The 11,649-nt window shown below is 36.0% G+C and overlaps 1 protein-coding gene across 1 annotated transcript in view; it reads right to left on the bottom strand.

The window, feature by feature from the left end:
- Positions 1-8,572: 8,572 nt before the first annotated feature.
- LOC150107867 (uncharacterized) overlaps positions 8,573-11,649 on the bottom strand; it is a 393,004-nt gene continuing 389,927 nt past the window's right edge. The window contains exon 13 of the mRNA XM_090415366.1: positions 8,573-8,896. The gene's annotated coding sequence lies outside the window, so the exon portion shown is untranslated. The remainder of the gene's footprint in view (positions 8,897-11,649) is intronic.

The raw sequence follows: 11,649 nt of genomic DNA, 5'->3' as shown, positions 1-11,649 counted from the left end.
CTATAACAATCCTTAATTAATTTATAGGTCTCTATCATATCTCCCCTCTTCCTCTGAAGAGGGGAGATATGATAGAGACCTATAAATTAATTAAAAGCACATGCAATTTACTGAATCCACTAGATTCAGTAAATTGCATCTTCTCAAGCTTTCCTCATATTTGACATTCCAGAGTTCAGAAACTACCTTAGTCAGTCACCTCTGGTCCCTTTCCAACATCTCTTAGTCATTTTGAAAACCAGGTGACCAAATCTCTGCACAGTAGTCCATGTGTGGCCTAATCAAAGTCTTATACAATGGAACAAGAATCTCCCTACTTCTATAAGTCAGTTTCCTCCCCATCATTCCCAGACGTCTTTGTGTTGTCCTTGTAAAATTCGATGCAGCGTAAATTTTTCCATTTTTTATTTGCATCGACTTTTACAGGAGTCACATCCAAAATTCACAAAAGTAAACTTGTAATTTTCTATGTAAATAACACTAAAAGCACATGCATTAAAACCCAGAGGAATTAACATGCTAAATTGTGTAAACAGAAGATATCTTAAAATGTTAAGTTCAAGGGCAATGCTTTTTGAAATTGGAAATATATTGATGTTAGTATTTAGTATACAGTGAAAAGGAAACCTATTGTATCCTAAGCCAGTCTGATACCACCTTCAAGGTCAATGGTAAAAGAGGGCAGTATACATCAGATGCAGTTCCGCTATTCTATAAAAAGGATTGTGTGCACTTAGGAGAACTAGAAGTCTGCATTAAACAAAGGCCATGACAGATTGCGCGGGAATGCTCGGGGATCTCAAACCTTTGTCCAGGGTCCCGCAAAAAACCAAATACAAGGATCATAGAAAAATTATTGATCTACACCAGGAGAAGAAAAAGGAGAGAGTATCGTCAATCCACGACTTTCATCCCATTCGAGTGATGTTGAGACGGATAATCCCAGGAGCCAATTAATTACCGTGGGAGCAGTGGTGCTCGACCTAATGCATTGCCAGTGGGATGACCTGCATGAGGCCCGAGTCTATATAGGGAAATTGTGCCCCAGGTTCTGTCAGCCATTCGTTGATGAAATATCAGTGTTCTTAAAATACGGAAGAGAAGCCAGGGAATTCAGTAAAGGAAATGTGAGCAAGTGCACTATACAGAAAAAGAAGTCGCATGAGTATTTTCAGTGAAATTTTGTGTATGTTATGAGAGACTGTTTTAGAAGGACTGATAAGTTTATAGTTACTATATATAGTATGAAAATAATTTGCATAAAGAGAAGTTTATATAAAGTGAAAGCAGGAGTTTATAGTTATAGTTAACAAGGCATGATAATTCCTAAATTGTAAATGGGCTAATGGTTTTCTCTTCAAATTGCTTAATGATTTCCATTATGTTGCATGTTTGCATAAACGTTCTAAAGGAAGTTTTTCTCTAAGGTGTTAAACGTGGAATAAGAAGTAGTAATTCATTAATGTGGAAATTGTATATTTCAGTACAAATAAATATGTTTGTTTTATTTACAAAGAGTGCCACCTGATCTTTTATGCAATGCACTGCTTCCAACTAAATGCGATCCTGTGAGCGGGGAGTTTACAAATAGATACGAATTGAAGTTAAGTGTTAGCCATGAATGTAAAATATTATTAAGAAGGGCGTTAAGATAGAAAGCGAACTTTACTGGAAGTACTGATATTTCTTATACCACAAGGAGACCACTGGTGGTGCAGTCATTATATAAAAAATAAATTTCTAGTGATCTCCAGTATAGGTAAAGAATACTGAAGGTAGAGCAAGGATACAAAAGTTAATAGACTACATGAAAGGATTAGATAAAGTTAAAAGAGTGATTAAATAAGGTTAACGAAGAATATAGATATAGAAGAAGTAAATCGAAGTACATATGAAAATAGAAAATTAAATATAAAAGAAAAGTAAAGACAAAGGAAATTAAATAGCGCTTCAGTTTACAATAACACAAATAGAACAGAGATTAAAATAAGTTTGCAAAGTTTACAATAGACCTCCCTTTTACAGTGCTCACAATTTTGGCAATGTGACCTCTAAATTTCAGATCCTTATCTGAAATTTAGAGGTCACATTGCCAAATCCAAGATCTCTTATTTCCACCTCCAACACTATATCCCCACCAAGCATAAATCTTACATTCCATCTTTGTTTCCCTAATTTTAAAACGTTACATTTTGCAACATTGAACTCGCATCCACATTCTCATGCCCATTCACTCAATTTATTCAAGTCTTCTTGTAAGGATACAACATCTCTACTTTTCATAGTTCACCCCAACTTTGCATCATCTGCAAACAACTGAATATATCCATCCAAATCTAGTCCAATATCATTAACATACAAGTTAAACAGTAATGGCCCTAACACAGACCTCCGAGGCACACACCACTAGTGAATTTCTTCTTCCAAGATATTGCTCCACCATTCACAACTTGCTGATACCTATCAGATAGCCAGTCTCTGATCCAATGCACTAATCTAATATCCAACCTCATCCACTCTAGTTTGACTATCAACTCATCATGTGGTAATCTATCAAAAGCCTTTGCAAAATCTAAGTATATTACTGTGTATTCCTCTCCTCTGTCCAAGGAAGCCATCACCTTATTGTAATAAGTAAGTAGATTACTAAACCATGACCTTCCTTTAGCAAATCCATGCTGTCCATCAAAGATAATACTATTGTTATCAACCCAATTTTGGATCCTAGTTTTCACCAGCTTCTCCTACAACTTAACCACAACACCTGACACACATAGATAGGCCTATAATTTGATGCTTGAGTTCTATCACTTCCGTTATGAAGCAGCACAATCTTGCCTTCCTTCCACTCCTTTGTAACTCGACCCAGTGCAAGACTCATATTAAAAAAATATATCAAGGCAGATGTCAACTTCCTGGATCACCCATAACTCCCTTAATTAATTGAAGAAAATATTGATTTACATAAGCTGAGGTGGTTGGGGGAAGATGTAAACATGTTTACAAGGGAAAAAAAAAAAAAACTCCATGGTGGACATAGGTAGTTAACAAGCAGTCCATGAAAACAAAAAAAATTATATAGAAAGTTCCTGACTAGTAAGATTGCAGATGCTGTCAGACATTGTGGAAAAAATGTAGTCAAGTTATTACAAAAATTAAAGGCCCATTGAATCAGGGAAGCAAAATTATAAAATCAATTATAAAACAGACTATGCTACTATGACCAATATTAACCTATTGTTGTAAAACATTGCCATTAACAAAGGGAGATAATAAAAAGCTGAATAGAAAAAAGTACTGAAAAAATTTTGGACCAAATTACAATCAAAATATTGGAATGTATGAATGAAAACATAACCAGGAACTATGAAACCTGTTTCAAAGATCCAAAATCCTATTGTTCATAAGAAGCAAGAGAATTTGAGTGGTTTATTATTATTACACCATCTGTAGAGTTGGCAGACTCATTGTGGGAGGTTCATTTTACTAACAACATATTCCAGTAATGCATACCATTCACTAAATTCTCCATGTAAAAAAAATCTACTTCTAGTACAGCTCTTCAGCACACTCTTATATAACTTCTATGCATGGCCTCTGGTTCTTCCCCTCTTGTCTTCAACTCTTTTTTATAATCCTTCTTTTTAAAATTATTATTATTATTTGACACCTCCATCATCAAGGAAGGGCACTGGCTCTACAACTCTGTCTCCACCAACTGACTGCAACCACACCACCGCCACTGGTATTTCCATAGACAATTACAAACATCCATGCCCAGAGTGGGATTTGAACCCCATAGCCTTTTGGTTGGAGAGCAGATACGCTAACCACTCAGCCAGCCAGCTGGAAAATCCTGGATTAATCTGATAAAATCCCCTCACTAACTTAAATGTCTCTATCATATCACTTCTTTTCCTCCTATACAGCAAACTCTGCAATCCACATTTCTTCAATCTCTCTCTCCATAGTCAACATTCCACAGCCCTGATAATGTCTTAGTCACTCTTTTCTGGACCCTCTCTAATGTTTCCACATTATATTGAAAACCAGGTGATCAAATCTGAGCACAATAGTGTGGTCTGACCATCACTTTATAGAGTGGCACAATCACCTCCTTATCCCCACCTGTTAGAGTACTTTTTATCATAATGGCATTACGATGTGCAGTCTTTGCAACACTTGCCATATGCCCTCTAAACTTCAGTCTAGAGGGCATATGGCAAGGGAGGCTTCTAAACTGCTGTCAAACATCACTTCCAAATATTGAATCTTATCCATTTCCTGCAGTACAGTACAGAACCAATATAGTACACAGCCTCATATTTTTGCACTGCAAAATACAATAACTTGCACTTACTAACATTGAAACTACAATTCCACCTCCTTTTTCCAAGTCAAAAGTCTGATAAACAACTAGAACAAAAATTAATTAATTTTGTCTTTTTATATATCCTAAAAGAAAAAGAACAAATTATTACAATTTGATGAAACATGGGGATTAAATGGTTTAAAGATATATTCTATCTTGTGGTTATATCAGTTGCTTCAATATCATTTTTATTCTGGGCGTTTATCAGAACTTTCCAGTCTCCCTCCCATTGCAGCAGGGGTGGAATTGGAGAATATAGGATTGGATTAAAAAAATATTAGCACTGATAAGAGAATGGCTGACTGACAGATATCAAAAAGTGGAATACAGGGAATGTGAGTATGTAAGATTTAAGGTAACCAGTGTTGCACCATAAGATCAGTCCTTAGTCCACTGTTATTAAATCTGTACATTAATGACATTGGGAAGGATTTGATAGGTGACATACAACTATTTGCTGCTGATGTGTAGTACTTGCAGAATGATTTGAATGCAGTTTGCCGTGATTATATTGGTGAGATTATGCTAGAAGAAACAGATCAGGCTAGAGAATGTTAGCAGATAGGAAGTTGAAGTTCAGGGGCCATGTAACAAAGATTGTAAATACAATTCAAAAGATAATTGTAATGCTGAAATGAACTTTGACACATAAAGATAAGGATGTCATTTTGCCCCTTTACAAGGCCTTGATAAAACCTTACTTGGACTATTGTACACAGGTCTGGTCTCCTGGTTTTCAATGTGATTCTGATACAGTGGAGATAGTGCAAAGAGAATGTTAAAAACAATGTTAGGATTGTGGATTACTCATTATGAAGACAGATTGAGAATTGTAGACTGCAGATGCTAGCAAACAGGAAAAAGATGCATGATATAATTGAGACTTACAAACTTCTGAAAGGGTCATACAGGATTTCAGTTGATGGAATTTTTCATTTTATGGAGGGCAGGGAAAGGACAAAGGGACATCCTTGGAAGATGAGAATGAATGCTGCCAAGCAGGAGATGACCTGGCTGATGGACTGCCATTGGATGTTGTGTGTGTAAGCAATGTGAATGAATTGAAGAAGTATGACAGCTGATGTGTATAGTATGTAGCCTCTCTTGATGAGTCCCTGACTCCCTGGAGGTCTCTCTTAATAATAAACTTGAAAGAGAAAACAGCATGTAGTAATAAGGAAATAGAATTACTAGAATCTTTGAATGACAAATGCCTCAGGCAATATGTATAGAAGAAACAAAATGCTCAAGAGTTTTGGATTTGGTCCTGGCATCAGAGGACCTGATGATGTTTCAGTTACAGTCTCCCCATCTGGGGGATGATTGTCTATTCATCCCCCAGATGGAGAGAGTGACCATATGGCCTTGATTTGGGGGATGAATAGACATGCAGACGTGCCAAATGAAAAAGAATTTATGTAGAATTATAAGGCAGGTGATTATAATAATCTTATAAATCAGCTTGAGAAAGTTCCATGGGTGGAAGACCTAAAAGGGTGAGATATCACCAGAACATGAGAACTAGTGACAAAATATTTATTAACAGCAATGGCGCGAGTTGTATACCTCAAGTGAAAAAGAGAACAAGAATGTAATAAAGTAAATGACCAATGGTATTAAACAGGAACTGCAAATGAAAAGGAAGTTATGAAAAAAGTGTAAGTGCATCATAATTCATAATAAATATTATGGAAACAACTACCGCATTAGAGTAAAACTTCAGTTTAATATAAACCAAAATAATCGCTTAACGTTTTGACCTTCACATTAAGGTTATATCTGGAACAAGCTGAATTCTCATCACCATGTAACCATGAAGGAAAGAAAAAAGTATAAGGAGAAGGGGAGAGGGATGTAGATCAGTTGCAAGAGGAATATAAGACTTAGGCGAGTTAAGTGATTACCGTGGCAAAACTTTAGTAGGAGAAGAGATTAGCCCTGAGATCCAAGGTTTCCTCAGATGTGAAGGAATTCTTTTGTTACATGACCAGTAGGAGGAGAAATGATTGCAGAAGAATGCCATGGTTAGATGAAAATGGGAGTAGATTAGAGTTCAAGGTTTGGAAATGCAAGAGGAGAGTATGTTACAAATACTAAGTTCTTTGGATGTCAATATGGAAATGGCATTGGATAGGATTTTGTCATGCGTTTTAAAAGCATGTGCTAAGGAAATGACAGCTGTGTTGACTTGACTTGACTTTTCAATGAGAGACTGGCTATAAGAAATGGGTCTATGGAGTGGAAGCTGGTACATAAAGGTGGTGGTAGAATGGAAGTGTCAAAATATATGTGGCCAGTTTGTATTTCTTCTGCAATTAAGATTTTGGAGAAATTAGTAAGAGATCGTATGTAGCATTTGGAAGATGAGGGTAATGTTATCTATGAGTGCCAGCATGGATTTGTTAAGGGGTGCTCAAGTTTTAATAATCTGAAAAGAGAAAGGCATATGCTGTTTTTTTTTTATTTTTTACTTATTAGAAATGCATTTCATTGGGCATCACATGATAAGCTGATAGTTAAGTTACAGCATATGGGTTTGAATAATCAGGTTAATGAATTGGACTGGCTGTCTGATATGTATCAGAGAGCTGTGTAGGATCCCTCAGAGCTCGATATTTGCACTTACATTGTTTAACCTTTATATCAGTGACACTGTCAATGGAGTGCAAGGAGATATTCAGTTGTTTGTAGATGGAATTAGAATTGGAATTGTAGATGTAGATGAGATGGATGCTGACCATCAGAGAAAGAATTGTGGTTCCATTGTATAAAAGTTCTGATAAGACTACATCCGGATTATTATGCTCAGATTTGGGTCACTGGGATTTGAAGAGGATAAATTAAATGTTGAAGAGGGAGCAAAGGCAGATAACAAAAATGATATCAGGACTGTACCATGCTAGCTATGAGGATAAACTGGAGACATGTGGACTGCAGAGTTTGGTTGATAGAAGAAGGCTCTACCATATGAAAGAACTTCCCAGTGTAAATTCTGTAACTTCATCCCTCAACAGTCTGAATGCCTCAATCACAGGAGGGAGAAGCAAGGACAAGGGGCCATCCTTGACCCCTTGTCCTTGCATGGAGGGTGAAGGGAGGATCATGGAATGCACTGCCTGATAAGGTAGCAAGAGCATGAACAGCGAATGAGTTTGAAGAATGGTGTGATAGACTGTGTTGTTTATGATGGACCTCTCATGATTCCATGGAGATCCTGAATAATAATAATAATGTCATGTGCAAGGTTAGGTGGGAAAGGAAGAAAGAGTAATTATAGCCTCTTTCTGAGCACTAACCGAAGTGTTGAGTGTTAAAAAATAAAATAAAATAATTAATCACATAACTAAGCTTGTGAAATTAATCTTGAGAAATTCTTGCACTGACATCCTAGCATCACTGATCATCATTTAGAAATGGTTAGTATGGTATTCCTGCGATGAATTTTCATACTCCATGGAGATGCTTAGACAATGAAAAATTTTTCTTATTATAGTTTTAAAAATTAAGTCTATTGTGGGATTATTATTTTATTATACATATATAAGTATGATTATTATAAGTATAGTGGGATTATTTTAGATAGGCAATTTTAACTCTGGTTTAATTACTAAAGTACTGTATTTACTAAATTTAGCTTATATTCAGGTGTTGTTGGGATTTTGTGTAATTATTTATTTTTTACTGTATATATGGGAGCAACATGCATGTACATAGTAGTTGGAAATAAAAAGTGAACTTTGCAGAAATAAAATTGAAAGTGGCATAAGCTCTATAAACAACACACATCAAACTATTCTAAGCCTAATACTTTTTAAAATTTCATGGAATTATACCAATTCCATTTACATATTGCCTTTCATTAGTGGCATTATAAAATCATAAGTTACAAATGTAATATTTGTTTAAAAGAAAGATTCTAGCTGTGAAATAATTTCATTAGGATATATATTTGTGTAATGGCCACATTTGCTGGCAGTTGAGAAAGGCAGTTCCCACAATGCAAATCTCAAAAAGAGACCACTGCTAATAATCTTTGAGCAATATTTGTTTATTCTACTCCATATCTGTTTTCTATCTTTTCTTAGAACATGAATACAAACTGCAGTTTTGCAATTATCTGCATAGTTTTTTTTTTTGGTCACAGATCTAAATCTGTACCAATGGATTTCACTATGAAGCAGTGGTAAGACATAATTATGATTCTTAATGTTAAGACTAACTGAAAACTAGTACATCTGCGAATTGTTTTAGTCATGATGCACTAATAAACATATAATACCATGTTGGAAGGAGTTTACATAATCAGCATTCATTTGCAATAACAATGAAATTTAACACTAATGTTTACAATAGAAACTATAACAACAAGGAAGCTGCCACATTCAACTTCTGTACATTATAATAAACTTGCATATTATTCAAAAACACACTGTCCATTTCTAATTCAGTCTAGCATCCCATCATGACTAGCATTCAAATAGCTTGTGGAAGCAAGTAACCAAATTTTCTACCATTAGACCTTGCCTGAAAATGAAAGCACACTATTTTAATATTCTTATTGTAGATATGAATTTTAGTTGTTATAAAGAAATGTTAAAGAACATTTAAACATATAACACATACTTTGTTTTTTTTAACTATATTTTAAATAATATTTTTTAAATGATTTAAATCTCATCTTTACTGTATGCATTAGGCACAATGGCCTGTCATAGTGAATCCTATCTGAAGTCTGCTGACTGTAAACTGCATGTATTCTATGGCTGGTTTGTGTGTCCTGCAAAATGATCCCCCCCCCCCATCTCCTCCATATGAGACTGGCTAACACATCTTTAGCTGAAAAGCATTTATAAAGGTTTCATGTGTCTTAGATGGAATTTAAATATGAGTCTTTCTTTTCTGTTCAAAGCACATTGTTATTACTGAACTGAGCTATATAGGCTCATTAAATAATATTTTTAATACTTTAATACAATAAAATATAAAATTTTAACAAATTTTTAAGGCACTTCAAAAAATAATTTAAATACTTTTAAATAAAGAGAAAGTCTTCTCTTACTTTATTTTAAAATAAGCATAAATAATAGCAAATTATAATAAAGCTATGCAAAACAATGTTTACATTACTGCATAATTACACACAATATAAGAGACCAAGTTTATTCTTTAGAACAGAATTCCTCAGTCTGCCCATGGTAATAATATACTTAAAAATCTTTCGTGGGCAGAATTAACATTAAAAATAAACATGACACACAGATTGTGTGGGAGAGAGGCCAATTTATTAGGAACAGCATTTAACACTTCATTTCATATTGATGGTACTAGTTTACAGGAAACTGATGAGGCTAAGGATCTGAGTGTGTGTGTGTGGGTGGGGGGGGGATGGTGGATAGAGATTTGAAATTCACAGGAGATGCAAGAGTTGGGCAAAACAGCTCACAGGATTACTTAGATGCTGAAGCATATTGACAAGTAAAGGCAAGTTATTATCCCTCTTTATAAGGCTATGATTTGGCCACATGTTGACTACCTACTGTGAACAGATTTCATCACCTGGATTACTTGGTGTTCAGGAGGTGGTGGAGAGGATTGAGAGACAAGTGACCAAGCTAGTGACAGGTCTGTGGAATGTTCCCTATGCAAATAGACTGAGGGTGTGTGGATTGTATAGTTTAGCTGACAGGTGCAGGAGAGGGGATATGATAGGAACTTATAAGTTACTAAAGGGATACTATAAGATTGACACAGAAGAAAATTTTCAATATGTGGGGAGTAGGAGGAAAACAAGGGATCACGCTTGGAAGCTGTCCAAGAGTGTGATTAGTAAGGATGTGCAGACTAGGTTTTCTTTTCTTGGAGAGTGGTGAATGATGGGAATGGATTGACATAGATGGTTGTGAGTGTCCTGACAGTGAATAGGTTTAAGGAGATGTATAATAGGTATTGTATTAATGGATAGAGTGAGTCTCCCATGATGACTCTTTTTGACTCCATGGAGTGCCCATATTAATAATAATAATAACAATGAGTGAGACCTCTTTTGCTTTTATGATGGCTGTATTTTCTGTGACATTCATTCAACTAAGTGCATGAAACATTCTTCTGGGATCTTTGTCCACCTCTCACAATGGCATTGTCCATTGTTGCTAATTGGATGATGCCATGTAGCTGTGACCAACTGCTCATTCCACCTCATACCAGAGATGCTCTATTGGGTTGAGGTCTAGGGACTAAGCAGGCTACTGAAGTAAAAGAAACTTGATGTCATGTTTCTTGCACCACTTCAACAGGCTACATGTTTTGTGGCATGGTGTACTGTCTTGCTGTAATTATAGCAAGAATTTCACAATAGGTAAACTGCAGCTATGAATGGGTGAACATGATCAGTGATGTTGTTAAGATAGGCTGTGGCATTCAGGCAGTGTTCAACTGGTATCTGGGAACCTAACATGTGCCAAGCAAACATTCCACACACCATTACACTCTAGTCGCCTGAGATGTTGTTATTTGGCAGGTAGGGTCCATGGCCTCATGTTTTTGCAGCCATATTCTGGTTCTGCCATCAGCATGATACAGTACAAACTGGGACTTGTCAGACCAGGCAACATTTTTCCAGTTGTCAGCTGTGTAGTGTTGACGATCACATGCTCTGTGAAGCTGCATTTTCCTGTTCTTAGCTGACAGCATTGGATCCCAGGATGATTGTATACACTGAGATGATGTTCTGATCCATACTGTTGTACTGAACTGTGATTTGACTGGTTGTGGTCCTCTTGTCACATTTCACAATTCTCATAAGATATTCTGCTTTGACCTCATGCATCAATGAACTGTTTCTGGCCACAGGACAGTCAGACAACTTGAAGCTGTCTAGTTATTATATTACAACTGGTACATCCTAGACACTGCTATGTGCAAAAGGCCCAGAAGAGTAGACACTTTGTGAGATACCAACACCAATGATCAAAACACACTCCAAGTCAATTAAGTCAAATCTTTTACCCATTCTGATGCATCAAACAAGAAACAGACCATCGGATGATTGTCTGCCTGATTTATATTTGAAACTACAGCCATGTGACTCAACGACTTCAGGAATGGTCTATTTTCCATAATGGGTAATAATAATTTCTAATAAAAGGACAATTTAGTGTACACACACACACACACACACACACACACACACACACACACACACACACACACACACACACACACACACACACACACAGTGTCTGCTATCAAACTTTTATGATCATTGCTTTAATATAGGT

Source organism: Typopeltis vanoorti, chromosome 3, assembly GCF_054136105.1.
Source record: "Typopeltis vanoorti isolate ZY-2024b chromosome 3, IOZ_Tvanoo_1.0, whole genome shotgun sequence".
Classification (NCBI taxonomy): domain Eukaryota; kingdom Metazoa; phylum Arthropoda; class Arachnida; order Uropygi; family Thelyphonidae; genus Typopeltis; species Typopeltis vanoorti.
Note: the sequence above shows the minus strand (reverse complement) of the source record. Positions and strands in the feature narration are given on the sequence as shown.